A 16,184-nucleotide genomic window follows, 5' to 3' on the forward strand; every position below is an offset into this window, starting at 1 on the left:
CGCATAGCTCCGTCTTCTGAATGGGGATACCACGACCACACGCCGCTGCAGCCCCTGGAGCCCCTGGAGCACGGGCACGGCAACAGGCGGGTCCTACAGCAACAGCATCAAGATCGGAGCTGGTATCGTATACCCCGCACTCCGCTTTTTGCGATCTGCACATAAACTTATCAGCTTGTCAGCACAATTTTTTCTTCTCTTTTTCTTTTTTCTTTATTCCTTGAGCAATTAGCAGCCATTAGAAGTGATACTATATTCTCCAGCCACATTGTCACGCCTATACTATGTTAAAGAGCAATACTGGATGTCCTGTTCCAACCAGCAATACCACAAGGACTGTATACCTTTAGCATTAAGGTATATATAGCTGGGATTATCTATACTTGCTATAAACATCAATAGCAAGCTAATATTAATTTTACAGGTATCATTGACTGTGTTTCTCCTTTGAAATTTATATATTCAACAAAGGCAAATTTCAGCAAACGCTCTGAACTTAGAGCTCATTAGGCTCAAGCAAATCAAAAATTGTGCAAATTATCTACAAGCACCTAGTTCTAGCCTGCTTTCCTATAATCACGCAGGTACTCATTAGAGGTTCTAGGTATCAGGCATTTCACAGCTATTGTCTGGTTTAGTGCATAAGGGTGCATTATAATTGATTACTTTGAAAACTTATTGCCATATTCATGCTGTGCAGCATAATTATATCCTGCACTTATATATTGACTGAATTTGGCACGGCCGTTCTGGTGCCCTTTGGGCGTTTCTAGGAGTGAAAGGCAAATCCTAATTGTGGACATTGTGTGGTGTTCAGGAATCTTACCCACATAATAGGCCTTCACTCATATGTATACTGTTATCTGTGGTTGATATGTCACAGGGTGACTAAGCCAGGTGGCTGCACATTATCTCATTTAATTTTTTTTGACCATTGTACCATATGTATATATAAATCTCAATTTCTGCCAATCATAATTTATAAACTTGGATGACTCAGGAGGGTGAGTATAATACTTGCGGTCATACCTCACTGGAAATGCCCAATCTCTTTTGACCTTGGAAGCTAAACAGTGAAAGGCCGGGCCAGTAAGAGGATGGGTGACCACCTTTGAACACCCAGGTACTGCAACAAATTGATTCCCCTATAGTGTCATCCGCACCCAAAATATTGGGTATTTGGATCTCCAAAAAATTGGTTTGCATCGGTGAAAGGCAAGCCCTATTTGTGGATGTTGTGTAACCTTTTTTCCACAAAACAGGCCGTCACCCATGCTTATATCTTATTTGTGGCTGCTATGTCACATGGTGACTAAGCCAGGTGGCTGCATACACTTAGGTGACCCAAGAGGGTGAGTACAATATTTGCGGTCATACATCACTGGAGATGCCCAATCTCTTCTGACCTTGGAAGCTAAGCAGTGAAAGGCCGGGTTAGTACTAGGATGGGAGACCACCTCTGAACACCCTGGTACTGCAAGAAATTAACTCCCCTATACAGTGTCACCTACATATATACTACTAGGTACCCGACTCTCATATGACCTATGATTTAACTCTCTGCATTTACTGTAATCCACAATGGATACCTGCTGAACAAATGATGGTCATACATTACATGAGTCTGAATGTGCAATGATTAATGAATTCTGTTACCACAGCCATTAATTTCCGGCAACTGGTATATTGTGATACGGATATCACGTATTATTTATAATCTGTTCTATATTTTCGCAAAGCTTCTAATTTTTCACGCAGATACTCCTTAAATTTTATTCTAAGTATTACCTAATAAAAATGGTTTTTATCAGTATTAATAAATTACATTGCCACCCTCTGAATTAGAGTGCTCCCAAAAAAGAGTCTACTTTCCAACACTTCTTTGTTTTGGTTTTTCCTCGACTATATACAAACATCCCACATCTGTTGGGTTGTGAAGTGATTAAAAGGAGATTGGATACTGATAACGACCTCAGTGAGGAACAAAAATCTTTTCTCATCGCTTCAATTTTTCTCTGACGTCCTAGTGGATGCTGGGAACTCTGTAAGGACCATGGGGAATAGACGGGCTCCGCAGGAGACTGGGCACTCTAAAAGAAAGATTAGGTACTATCTGGTGTGCACTGGCTCCTCCCTCTATGCCTCTCCTCCAGACCTCAGAATCTGTGCCCGGCCAGAGCTGGGTGCTCCTAGTGGGCTCTCCTGAGCTTGCTAGAAAAGAAAGTATTTGTTAGGTTTTTTATTTTCTGTGAGATCTGCTGGCAACACTGCTACGTGGGACTGAGGGGAGAGAAGCAAACCTACCTGCTTGCAGCTAGCTTGTGCTTCTTAGGCTACTGGACACCATTAGCTCCAGAGGGTTCGAACACAGGGCCTGACCTCGATCGTCCGTTCCCGGAGCCGCGCCGCCGTCCCCCTTGCAGAGCCAGAAGAGAAGCGATGAAATCGGCGGCAGAAGACTCCTGTCTTCATTAAGGTAGTGCACAGCACCGCAGCTGTGCGCCATTGCTCCCACAGCACACCACACACTCCGGTCACTGTAGGGTGCAGGGGGGGGGGGGGGGGCGCCCTGGGCAGCAATTATAATACCTTTTGGCACTTAAAATACACATAATACAGTCTGGAAACTGTATATGTGTAAAAAACCCAGCCATTAAGTCACATAAAACGCGGGACAGAAGCCCGCCACTGAGGGGGCGGGGCCTTCTGCCTCAGCACACCAGCGCCATTTTCCCTTCACAGCTCCGCTGGAAGCAGCTCCACAGGCTCTCCCCTGCAGTATCCTGATACAAGAAGGGTAAAAAGAGAGAGGGGGGCACATAAATTTAGGCGCAAATAAGATATTTAAGCAGCTATTGGGTAAATCACTTTTTATAGTGTAAATCCCTGTGTTATATAGCGTTGTGGTGTGTGCTGGCATACTCTCTCTCTGTCTCCCCAAAGGACTTTGTGGGGTCCTGTCCTTAGTCTGAGCATTCCCTGTGTGTGTGCGGTGTGTCGGTACGGCTGTGTCGACATGTTTGATGAGGAGGGTTACGTGGAGGCGGAGCAGGGGCAGATAAGTGTGGTGTCGCCCCCGACGGGGCCGACACCTGATTGGATGGATATGTGGAAGGTCTTAACCGACAGTGTCAACTCCTTACATAAAAGGTTCGATGACGCAGCAGCCTTGGGACAGCCGGGGTCTCAGCCCGCGCCTGCCCAGGCAACTCAGAAGCCGGCAGGGGCTCATAAACGCCCGCTAGCTCTGATGGTAGACACAGATGTCGACACGGAGTCTGACTCCAGTGTAGATGAGGATGAGACAAATGTACAGTCTACAAAGGCCATCCGATGCATGATTACTGCAATGAAAGATGTATTGCACATTTCTGACATTAACCCGGTTACCACCAAGAGGGGTATTATGTTTTGGGAGAAAAAGCAGCCAGTGACTTTTCCCCCATCTGATGAATTAAATGAATTGTGTGAAGAAGCGTGGAGTTCCCCTGATAAGAAACTAGTGATTTCTAAGAGGTTACTGATGGCGTACCCTTTCCCGCCAACGGATAGGTTACGTTGGGAAACATCCCCTAGGGTGGACAAGGCGCTAACACGCTTATCTAAAAGGGTGGCACTGCCGTCTCAGGATACGGCCGCCCTAAAGGAGCCTGCGGATAGAAAGCAGGAAGCTATCCTGAAGTCTGTGTATACACACTCTGGTACTCTACTGAGACCTGCTATTGCTTCAGCCTGGATGTGTAGTGCTGCAGCAGCATGGTCTGATACCCTGTCAGACAACATTGATTCCCTCGACAGGGATACTGTTTTGCTAACCCTCGAACATATAAAAGACGTTGTCTTATATATGCGGGATGCCCAGAGGGACATTTGCCTGCTGGCATCTAGAATTAATGCAATGTCCATTTCTGCCAGAGAGTATTATGGACTCGGCAGTGGACAGGTGATGCTGATTCTAAAAAACACATGGAGGTTTTGCCTTATAAGGGTGAGGAATTGTTTGGGGACGGTCTCTCGGACCTCGTATCCACAGCAACAGCTGGGAAGTCGACTTTTTTACCTCAGGTTCCCTCACAGCCTAAGAAAGCACCGTATTATCAAGTGCAGTCCTTTCGGCCTCAGAAAGGCAAGCGGGTCAGAGGAGCATCCTTTCTGGCCAGAGGCAAGGGTAGAGGAAATAAGCTGCACCAGGCAGCCAGTTCCCAGGAACAAAAATCCTCCCCTGCTTCCACTAAGTCCGACGCATGACGTTGGGGCTCCACAGGCGGAGCCAGGTGCGGTGGGGGCGTGTCTCCGAAACTTCAGCAACAAGTGGGTTCGCTCACAAGTAGATCTCTGGGCTGTACAAATTGTATCTCAGGGATACAAGCTGGAGTTCGAGGCGACTCCCCCTCGCCGTTACCTCAAATCAGCCTTGCCAGCTGCTCCCAGGGAAAGGGAGGTAGTACTGGCGGCAATTCACAAGCTGTACCTACAGCAGGTGATAATCAAGGTCCCCCTCCTTCAACAGGGAAGGGGTTACTATTCCACAATGTTTGTGGTACCGAAACCGGACGGTTCGGTGAGACCCATTCTGAATTTAAAATCCTTGAACACTTATATAAAGAAGTTCAAGTTCAAAATGGAATCGCTCAGGGCGGTTATTGCAAGCCTGGAAGAGGGGGATTTTATGGTGTCGCTGGACATCAAGGATGCTTACTTGCATGTCCCCATTTACCCACCTCACCAGGAATACCTCAGGTTTGTGGTACAGAACTGTCATTACCAATTCCAGACGTTACCGTTTGGTCTCTCCACGGCACCGAGAATATTTACCAAGGTAATGGCCGAAATGATGATACTCCTTCGGAAGAAGGGAGTTATAATTATCCCGTACTTGGACGATCTCCTCATAAAGGCGAGGTCCAGAGAGCAGTTGTTGGTCAGCGTAGCACTCTCTCAGGAAGTGTTGCAACAGCACGGCTGGATTCTGAATATCCCAAAGTCGCAGCTGACTCCTGCGACGCGTCTGCTTTTCCTGGGCATGATTCTGGACACAGAACAGAAGAAGGTGTTTCTCCCGGTGGAGAAGGCCCAGGAATTGTCATCTCTGGTCAGGGACCTCCTGAAACCAAAACAGGTGTCGGTGCATCACTGCACGCGAGTCCTGGGAAAGATGGTGGCTTCTTACGAAGCAATTCCCTTCGGCAAGTTCCATGCAAGTGGGATCTGTTGGACAAATGGTCCGGATCGCATCTTCAGATGCATCGGTTGATCACCCTGTCCCCAAGGGCCAGGGTGTGTCTGCTGTGGTGGCTGCACAGTGCTCATCTTCTCGAGGGCCACAGGTTCGGCATACAGGACTGGGTCCTGGTGACCACGGATGCAAGCCTCCGAGGATGGGGGGCAGTCACTCAGGGAAGAAACTTCCAAGGACAGTGGTCAAGTCTGGAGACTTCACTACACATAAATATACTGTAACTAAGGGCCATTTACAACGCCCTGAGTCAAGCAGAGCCCCTGCTTCAAAACCACCCAGTACTGATTCAGTCAGACAACATCACGGCGGTGGCCCATGTAAACCGCCAGGGCGCAGCAAGAAGCAGGATGGCAATGGCAGAAGCCACAAAGATTCTTCGATGGGCGGAAGATCACGTGCTAGCAGTGTTCATTCCGGGAGTGGACAACTGGGAAGCAGACTTCCTCAGCAGGCACGACCTCCACCCGGGAGAGTGGGGACTTCATCAAGAAGTCTTCACACAGATTGTAAATCACTGGGATCTGCCACAGGTGGACATGATGGCGTCCCGCCTCAACAAAAAGCTAAAAAAATATTGCGCCAGGTCAAGGGACCCTCAGGCGATAGCTGTGGACGCACTAGTGACACCGTGGGTGTACCAGTCGGTTTATGTATTCCCTCCTCTTCCTCTCATACCCAAGGTACTGAGGATAGTAAGAAAGAGAGGAGTAAAATCTATACTCATCGTTTCGGATTGGCCAAGAAGAACATGGTACCCAGAACTACAAGAAATGATCTCAGAGGACCCATGGCCTCTGCCTCTCAGACAGGACCTGTTACAGCAGGGGCCCTGTCTGTTCCAAGACTTACCGCGGCTGCGTTTGACGGCATGGCGGTTGAACGCCGGATCCTAACGGAAAAGGGCATTCCAGATGAAGTGATTCCTACGCTGATAAAAGCTAGGAAGGATGTGACTGCCTGAAGTTCAGACGTTTGTTAAGGGAGTGCTGCATATTCAGCCCCCTTTTGTGCCTCCAGTGGCACCTTGGGATCTTAACGTTGTGTTGGATTTCCTGAAATCACACTGGTTTGAGCCACTTAAGACCGTGGAGCTAAAGTATCTCACGTGGAAGGTGGTCATGCTGTTGGCCTTAGCTTCGGCTAGGCGTGTGTCAGAATTGGCGGCTTTGTCATGTAAAAGCCCGTATCTGATCTTCCATATGGACAGGGCAGAATTGAGGACGCGTCCCCAATTTCTCCCAAAGGTGGTATCAGCGTTCATTTGAACCAACCTATTGTGGTGCCTGCGGCTACTCGGGACTTGGAGGATTCCAAGTTGCTGGACGTAGTCCGGGCTTTGACAATTTATGTTTCCAGGACGGCTGGAGTCAGGAAAACTGACTCGCTATTTATCCTGCATGCACCCAACAAGCTGGGTGCTCCTGCTTCAAAGCAAACTATTGCTCGCTGGATCTGTTGCACGATTCAGCTGGCACATTCTGCGGCTGGACTGCCGCATCCTAAATCAGTAAAAGCCCATTCCACAAGGAAGGTGGGCTCTTCTTGGGCGGCTGCCCGAGGGGTCTCGGCTTTACAGCATTGCCGAGCTGCTACTTGGTTGGGTTCAAACACATTTGCTAAATTCTACAAGTTTGATACCCTGGCTGAGGAGGACCTTGAGTTTGCTCATTCGGTGCTGCAGAGTCATCCGCACTCTCCCGCCCGTTTGGGAGCTTTGGTATAATCCCCATGGTCCTTACGGAGTTCCCAGTATCCACTAGGACGTCAGAGAAAATAAGAATTTACTCACCGGTAATTCTATTTCTCGTAGTCCGTAGTGGATGCTGGGCGCCCGTCCCAAGTGCGGACTCTCTGCAATACATGTATATAGTTATTGCTTCACTAAAGGGTTATTGTTATGAGCCATCTGTACAAGGAGGCTCAGTTGTTGTTCATACTGTTAACTGGGTATGGTTATCACAAGTTGTACAGTGTGATTGGTGTGGCTGGTATGAGTCTTACCCTGGATTCCAAATCCTTTCCTTGTTGTGTCAGCTCTTCCGGGCACAGTTTCCCTAACTGAGGTCTGGAGGAGGGGCATAGAGGGAGGAGCCAGTGCACACCAGATAGTACCTAATCTTTCTTTTAGAGTGCCCAGTCTCCTGCGGAGCCCGTCTATTCCCCATGGTCCTTACGGAGTTCCCAGCATCCACTACGGACTACGAGAAATAGAATTACCGGTGAGTAAATTCCTATTTTTTTCATTTTATCACATAATTATTTTCTGTTTCTCAGTGTTTTTTATTTACAGGTAATGGGCACCACCATGGGGACCGGGTTCGCGCCCAGCTATGCCAACCTCTACATGGGGGAGTTTGAACAAACCCACATGTGGGACAGTGGCTGGGCGACGAACCTGGTCCTCTATTGACGCTACATTAATGATCTTTTTATTATTTGGGATGGGGACTTTAATTCTGCTACACAATTTATTCAGTCACTATCTTGTAATAAGTATAATCTCACCTTTACTTCTACTTTTCACACCACTAAAATTAACTTTTTAGATGTGAATTTAGAGATTATTAACAACAAAATAGTCACATCTACATTTAGTAAAAAGACTAACACCAATTCTTACTTACACTTCACTAGCTCACATTTTAAACCCTGGAAGCAAAATATCCCCAAGGGACAACTTGTTCGCCTTAGGAGAAATTGTTCCAGTTTTGCTACCTTTACTGAACAGGCAGATACCCTACTCACATCCCTCAGGGAGTGTGGATATCCTGAAAATATCCTACAAAAGGCTCTTATGGAGGTTTCTGATCTAGATAGAAATAGCCTCCTACAATGTCATTCTAAGAAAGATGAGCGTGTTGATAAAAAGGACATGAGTTCCGCATTTATATGTAAATTTAATAGTTGTGCAGGTCAGATCCGTAGATATCAGTAGAAAACAAGAATTGGGTTCCGAATGGTTGACAAAAAAACCACTGGGTTTTTTTTTCACTGTGGCAAGAATAAATGCCAAGTCTGCCTTCATACACCTAGGAAACAGCGTCTATTGAACTACCAAATAAAACAGATATCCATTTAATTAAATCATTTATGAATTGTGAATCTTCATATGTCATTTATCTCCTTTGGTGCAGCTGTCACTTATACTATGTGGGCCGCACCACTAGAAAATTACGTACTAGGTTTATGGAACATAAAAGAAACATCACTAAAGGTTTCCTCAAACATAGTGTGTCCCGTCATTTTTTCTCTACACACCAGAAAGATCCTGGATGTCTATCCATCCTAGCACTAGAGCATGTATCCCCTACTGTGAGGGGGGGGGACGACTGATTCTCACTGTTATGCAAGAGAGAAATATATTGGATGCTCCAGTTTAACTCCGTATATCCGACTGGTTTAAATGAGACAATGGAACTGAACGTAGTGGTTTAAAACCCTTGAGAAGTGATATATAGACATCTATTTGTTCTGTTATAACTCTATTTCTTTATGCTGATCACCGCCGCATCCAGTTGGTACAGGTGACAACTCTGTGTCACCTGTGTGTGGTCTGCACGGCCCTGGAGGCTTCCACGCACACCCGGGATGGGACAGTGGGTTCTCCCCTGTCAGCACGTCTAGGATGAGCGGTCATTCAGAGTTATCCGAGTGCATTGGTTACTCCTGCCAGCAGGAGTCCCTCCATGGCCGGGCAGCCACCCAATGGTAGCGGGGTTGACATGTCTATATGAGTTCTGATTGATTGATTGATTGATTGGTTCAATATTTATTCCCCCAGTCTAGATCCTTATATTTTTCTCTCCTGGGTGATTTCCTTGTCGGTTTATCTATGTATTGATTATCATTAAACATCTATCGATTTAATAGATTATTCATGTGATTATGATGAATGTTATCACATTCCCCACCAGGTTTACTATTCAGATATAAATAATTGCTTAGGGATCTGGACTATTCACTATATATATATATATATATATATATATATATATATATATATATATATCTCTAAATGTTTCTCGTAGGAGTCTAGGAGATATGATTTATTCTGTGATTTCAGTAAGTTCTTGCACTAAGATTAGTTCAGGTCTCTATAGTTGCCAATAACATGTATCCATCATTAAATTTAGTTTTTTATTTGTTGGTAATAGTTATCTGTCTATAGGTTTAATTCTACTTAAGTATACAATCCGCTCTAATATGTTTTAATTTGCCCATTAGTGGGATTATATTCACATTCTTTAAGCTAACCGTGGCGCTCCGACTCCCGAGTCAAGTGACGCGGGAGTGACATCATTGCGCACCACGTTGGTGCACACTCGGGTTGCTCAGCAACCAGGACACCTCCGCCGGGTTACCTCACTGGCCTTTGCCGTTCACGTGACCGGGAAGTACGTGTACTGCCTGACGGAGCCCTGCGGTTTAGCCCCTTCTCCCCACACGAGATCGGGGATTTTTCTGTAAGTACTGTGATTAGGGGGGATATCAGGCTCCCGAAAATGGGGGGGGGAATCTAAAGGGAAAAATCAATCCTACTATGAATGATGTATATGAGACTTAGAGGCGAGTCATGTGACTGCACTGACCTCTAACCCCCTCTAGCTCAGTTTTATGTTCTATTTTTCTCCTTCATATATATTATTGGTCTTTTTCTTTTGTGGGTTTGCCTCCTATCGACCTCTATATATAATTTAAGTCTATTGTTAATAGAGAAGCTTTGTTTTTATTAATACTGTGGATGATTAATTGGTATTCTTTTTACACTTGACGGGCATCAGGTTATTAAATGGGGTTTAAATAGATCCCAAACTCAGACTGAGCTTTACTTCTGATGAAGCTAGGTGACCGAGCCTAGGGAAACGCGTTAAGTGTAAAAGCTGCTACCACTACAAGTGTTCTACCTTCTAAAGGATCCAGATATGGACTTTTAAAACCTGCCTTGGAACTTTCTCTGTGGGATTTTCAACTTTACAGCACCGATTGGAGAGACCCAGTTTCTACACAAACGGCACAGCTTGCTTGCTGTCAATCTTCAAGCCTCTGGAAGTCTCCGTCATCACGGGTAACACCAGCTGTACTTCTTTCCTCCTCCCCAGGGAACTTTGCACATTTTCAGTCCGGGATCCTCTGTGGACACTTATCAGCAGCCATTACTATTTTATTCTCAGCTCATTTTATGCCCCAAGCTTCATGTGTGTATATTTGGATTATTATTCCTTGTTTTTAGTACATGATGTTTAGATAATAAACCATATGTGATTTTATTGACTTATCCACAGTTATTTATTATTGGAGAAACATTTAGCGCCAGCTTTATTCTTTTTATTTAAAATTCTCTTGGGACTGACAATCCCTTGCTGGCAGCTGTGACAGCGCGTCTGGATTCGCTTCCTTTTTTACTGTAAGAGCAGTGGTTCCCAATCTGGGAACCTAAGAGGACTTGCAAGGGTGCCCTGGGTTGGTGGTCCAGGACCAATTCAAGTTAATTCTGGACAATGTAATAAGCAAAACCAATGTTCGTGGCTTCCAGTCATAAAATATGTGAACAAGCAGAAGTGAATCAAGTCCCTCACTACAGAACTGCACCTACTGACTAATAAGCACAATTTACCTAATTTAATTATATATATTGTCAGCAGGAAACTTGTATCCTAGGGGTGCCATGAAAACAATACTCTAGTGCCCCGTGATTCAAAAAATTTTGAGAATCACTTGTATAGTGTGAATCAGTGCTGTGTAGAAGCACAGTATGTAGCTCCTCGGGTGAGTCAACTAATACCTGCATGTACCACTGTTTGATACCACTACCGTCATACTTCTGGTTACTGCTTTTAACCCCTGCATTACCATTGTGATCCTGTATATCCTGTTACTGCTATTTACTAATAAACCCAGCAATCTAGTTAAAAAAATTTCAATTGCTGTCATATATTTATGGTAGCCCATTTTATTGTACTGTATACCTTATGCGTGTAATTATACATTGCTCCTAAAGCGCAGCATAGGAAGGGACTAATACCTCCTTCTTATCGATTTATGTTCAGATAAGGAAAATAAAAGTGCTCCTCTATACCCTTCACCTGTATGCGACGTGGGTCAGAGCATCTTTTGTGTACAAGCCACAGATTGGTGTGATTACTGTATTCCCTCATGCTGTATGACGATCATATACACTTACCCTTTGTCTCATAAGAAGCACCCTTATTTTGCTTTTAATATTTTATGTACATCATGTATAGCCGGTATCCGGATGGTAGGTCGACATTAGGTCGGATTAGTCCACATTAGTCCATCTTGTTAAATCTCCCCAGATGATGTTACATACTTTGTGCAGACTACAAGTCTACAATAAAGTCCCACAATATATGGGACTATGGTCAACTGACAATTGGTAGTGGTATGAGCTGCCCAAATGCTGGGTCTCTGGTACACCTTTTCTAGCACAGGTTGGAAAGGACAACACACAACTCCTGGTCTTATCCCAAACTGTTGATCACCAAATAAAAGAGGATAATATATTTTCAAGGTACAAAATACCCTAGATTCCCCTCTGCTTTACAAATATGAGTTTCTCCTAGAACTCATTGCTTCAATTTTTCCCGGATTAATCGAGCGGAGCTTAACTTTGGTTTGACTCTAACTGACAAAGACCAAACATTGGGGCAGATGTATTAACCTGGAGAAGACATAAGGAAGTGATAAACCAGTGATATGTGCAAGGTGATAAAGGCACCAGTCAATCAGATCCTAACTGTTAATTTACATATTAGAGCGGATTGGCTGGTGCCTTTATCACCTTGCACATATCACTGGTTTATCACTTCCTTATGCCTTCTCCAGGTTAATACATCTGCCCCATAATCTTTTCATCTTAAATGATGGGAGGAGAAGGATGTGCATATTATTGGAGGAAACACCTTCAAAATGCATGATTTTTCACATTTGTAAAACATGTATAAAGGTGATTGTGTAATTCAATCAGGAAAAACAGGGCCCATCTAGCCTGTCTGCAGCTTAACCTCTTCTCTGATTCAATATATGATCAGTGAAGACTGTGAGCATATGTTTGACTTCCTCGAGCCAGTCTACCCACTCCTCGATTGCCCACTTAAAGATTAGAAACTCTCAATTCCCCAAATCATAATTGGCCTCCGCTAAGGATGTCCTTAAAAAGGAATGCACGTGGCAGTAGTTTATTATGGGCTGGACTCACTTCAGACAAGATAGTACCTTCTCCAACATCACAGACTTCAACTTTTACAATGAAAGTTATTTTCAGATTTGGGTGATGGAGAATGGGGGAAGACTGAAAATCCTTTTTAAGAACTTTAAATGACTGATAAGCTTCCTTGGACCATCGTGTAGGTCGGCTCCTGTCCTAGTTAACACTGTAAGTGGAGCAGCGATGGAATAGAATGACTAAATAAGCATCTGAAATAGTTGTCAAACAATAAGAATATCTGAAGGGCCTTCAGATTCATGGGGGAACCCAATGCTGTTTTGCTGTATTACTGTATCCATGGTAAGACCTCTACATGAAATATTGTATACAAGGAATGACACCTTAAAAACCTCAAACTCCTATTTTTGAATTGGAAAAGAACTGATGCACTTGTAGTTTTTGTAATACATTCCAGACCTGTTGACATTGTTGCTTAAGAGAGGTGGAATAATGAGTATGTCATCCAGGTATAACCACAAACAATCCGTGAAATTCCTTCAGGATATCATTTAGAAAATCTTGGAAGACTGCAAGAGCATTAGTTTGCTTAAATGGCATTACAAGATACTCAAATGCAGCCAGAACAATCTGGGTCAATAACAGGAAACAGAGTAGCAAAATGCAGAGTAGGTATCCTATGGACAGCAGGCAATATAACCAGCATTGAAGTCAAGGTGTAGTCAGTATGTATTCAGTGCAGGGACAACAGAGAGCCTACTGCTGTCACAGAATAAGTGACACCTTTAAGAAACATAGAATGTGATGGCAGATAAAAACCACTTGGCCCATCTAGTCTGCCCCCCCCCCCCTTTTTTTTAACCATATTTTTACCTCAAACCTTATTTGATCCTTGTTTCTTTGTAAGGATATCCTTATGTCTATCCCAGAAACAGATGCATCTCAATGGTCACTGGATGTGTTATTAAGGAAAGTGGATATATCTCAATAGGACCCAACTGTGCATCATACACATCTCAACACAGAACTTTGGACGTAGTGGCACAAACACATCCATGTGGCTCATTCACACCTAGGGGGTAATTCCAAGTTGATCGCAGCAGGATTTTTGATAGCAATTGGGCAAAACCATGTGCAGTGCAGGGGAGGCAGATATAACATGTGCAGAAAGAGTTAGAAGACTTCTGATGAAGGACCCAGCGAGGTCCGAAACGCGTTAAGTGTGGTTCCTGTAACTCCTGCCTGCTTGGACACTCACCGATTTTGCACTGTCACCTTGGAGAGGCTCCCACAGATTCCGGAGCTGTGGTTGCCGAACCCCATCCTGAGAACACCAACAGGAGTTGTGGTGATATGTTTACAATGTTCAAGTGCTGCTGCCAGAAAAGGAGTTTTTACATGTGATTTTTATTCCTATTTGTTGTAAGTGCGATTTGTATTAAAACCCTTTTGATTTTATACAAAATACTGCACTATGAGTTATTTTCTGTGCTAATCCTCCCTGCCAAGGGTCATACCCATTAGCTTGGAGAGGAGCACACTTGCATTTGTACTGCTGAGTGCCGCCTCTAACCCATTTATTCTGAGGCTGATGCATTAGAAGCACAGCCTGCCTGAGATTCGCTGTCTAAATAAATTATCAGTCAGCTGTGCCAATTGATCAGCTGGCGGGGGGGGGGGAGGGGGGTTCCAGGTACTTGGAACCACCCCTGCGTGCGCGTATGCATGCGTAGTATTTGCTTTGTGCACACACATGGGTAAATAGCAGTGGCGTGCGGTGAGGTCAGTGGCTGGTGAGGCACTGCAGCCATAATGTACGCTGAGGCCCATCGATGACCCCTACCACCGCTGAGCTGATATCTGCTACTACCCCACAAGCCAATACCCACTGCTGCTGCTGCTAATGGCTGCTGCCTATGCCAATCTACTACAAAATTGCCGCCATCAACCGTCCTGGCCCCCCTGCCGCTAATTTGCATCTCAGTGCGATGCAGCCACTGCCAAACTTGTGATGAGCAGGCGGCTAATATATTGTAAATTTTGTAATATAAAAAAAAAATATTAAGGGGGGAGGGTGATGCCAGGGAGAGGGTGACGCTGACAGCATTGGGAGACAGGGAGAGGGTGATGCCAGGGAGAGGGTGACAGCAGTGGGTGACAGAGAGAAGGTGACACTGACAGCATTGGGAGACAGAGAGGGTGACACCAGGGAAAGGATGACAGCATTGGGTGACAGAGAAAAGGTGATGCTGACAGCATTGGGTGACAGAGTGGGTGACACCAGGGAGAGGGTGACAGAAGTGAGTGCCAGAGAGAAGGTGACACTGACAGCATTGGGAGACAGGGAGAGGGTGACAGAAGTGGGTGCCAGAGAGAAGGTGACACTGACAGCATTGGGAGACAGGGAGAGGGTGACACCAGGGAGAGGGTGACAGAAGTGGGTGCCAGAGAGAAGGTGACACTGACAGCATTGGGAGACAGGGAGAGGGTGACACCAGGGAGAGGGTGACAGAAGTGGGTGCCAGAGAGAAGGTGACACTGACAGCATTGGGAGACAGGGAGAGGGTGACACCAGGGAGAGGGTGACAGTAGTGGGTGCCAGAGAGAGGGTGATGCTGTGGAGAGGATGACAGCAGTGGGTTACACGGAGAGGGTGACACTAGGTATAGCACAATATAAAATACAACATAAACAGTACATCCCGGGGTCCGTGGAACAGCACGGGTGAGCTCACACAATGTCACACTGAAAATACACTTTTTGGGGGGCACGCTTGAAAATGTCCACAGGGATGTAAATGCACACATTTTTTTCTGGTCCTGCTCTTATCAGCGATCGTGAAGGGCACACGGAAAAGCATTTTAGTATCAGGGTGACCCGTTCCCCCTAACGCAGACAGCAGAAGGGACCCTCTATCACTATATACTGTACTACACTCTCGGTGATTTACCTCACATATTAGCTCAATATTTTTTCCTATTTTTCAGCACTCTCTCATTGGCGAATTTGTTGTAGTCTCCCTGCACTGTCCTTTGGCATCAGGGTTACGATCAGCATCTAACACCAACAGCAGAAGTGTTCTGTCTGTCTTATTTTTTTTATTTACAGTACATTATACAGTGCAGGTACACAATTATGTATTCCTGTTTTAACTGGAAATACCTATGCAAATAACTATGTTACTGCACAATCTGCTGAATCAAATTGTATCAATCGCTTTCTTCAACAAAAAATTCTAACAATGTGGCAATCATAAAATAACAGTGTTGCTACCACTTACATAAGCAACAAACGTTTTAGCAATTAGAACACATCAGCGTTTCTGTTATCTTTATCACAAGCTTACAGTATATTGGCCCTCATTCCGAGTTGTTCGCTCGCTAGCTGCTTTTAGCAGCATTGCACACGCTAAGCTGCCGCCCTCTGGGAGTGTATCTTAGTATAGCAAAATTGCGAACGAAAGATTCGCAAAATTGCGAGTAGAAATTTCTTAGCAGTTTCTGAGTAGCTCCAGACTTACTCTGCCACTGCGATCAGTTCAGTCAGTTTCGTTCCTGGTTTGACGTCACAAACACACCCAGTGTTCGCCCAGACACTCCCCCGTTTCTCCAGCCACTCCCGCGTTTTTCCCAGAAACGGCAGCGTTTTTTCACACACACCCTTAAAACGGCCAGTTTCCGCCCAGAAACACCCACTTCCTGTCAATCACATTACGATCACCAGAACAAAGAAAAGACCTCGTAATGCCGTGAGTAAAATACC

General features: G+C 45.1%; 1 long non-coding RNA gene and 2 pseudogenes across 1 annotated transcript; all 3 read left to right on the forward strand.

Annotated features, from left to right (window-relative positions):
* The first annotated feature begins 1,015 nt into the window (after window positions 1–1,015).
* On the forward strand, window positions 1,016–1,135 carry LOC134937592 (5S ribosomal RNA; annotated as a pseudogene).
* Window positions 1,136–1,363: 228 nt separating this feature from the next.
* LOC134939100 (5S ribosomal RNA) lies at window positions 1,364–1,483 on the forward strand (annotated as a pseudogene).
* Window positions 1,484–9,577: 8,094 nt separating this feature from the next.
* On the forward strand, window positions 9,578–10,506 carry LOC134935094 (uncharacterized). The gene is made up of 2 exons (XR_010179897.1): window positions 9,578–9,702; window positions 10,021–10,506. It is a non-coding gene; the product is annotated as an uncharacterized LOC134935094 (long non-coding RNA).
* The last annotated feature ends 5,678 nt before the right edge of the window (window positions 10,507–16,184 follow it).

Source organism: Pseudophryne corroboree, chromosome 6 (assembly GCF_028390025.1).
Source record: "Pseudophryne corroboree isolate aPseCor3 chromosome 6, aPseCor3.hap2, whole genome shotgun sequence".
Lineage (NCBI taxonomy): Eukaryota > Metazoa > Chordata > Amphibia > Anura > Myobatrachidae > Pseudophryne > Pseudophryne corroboree.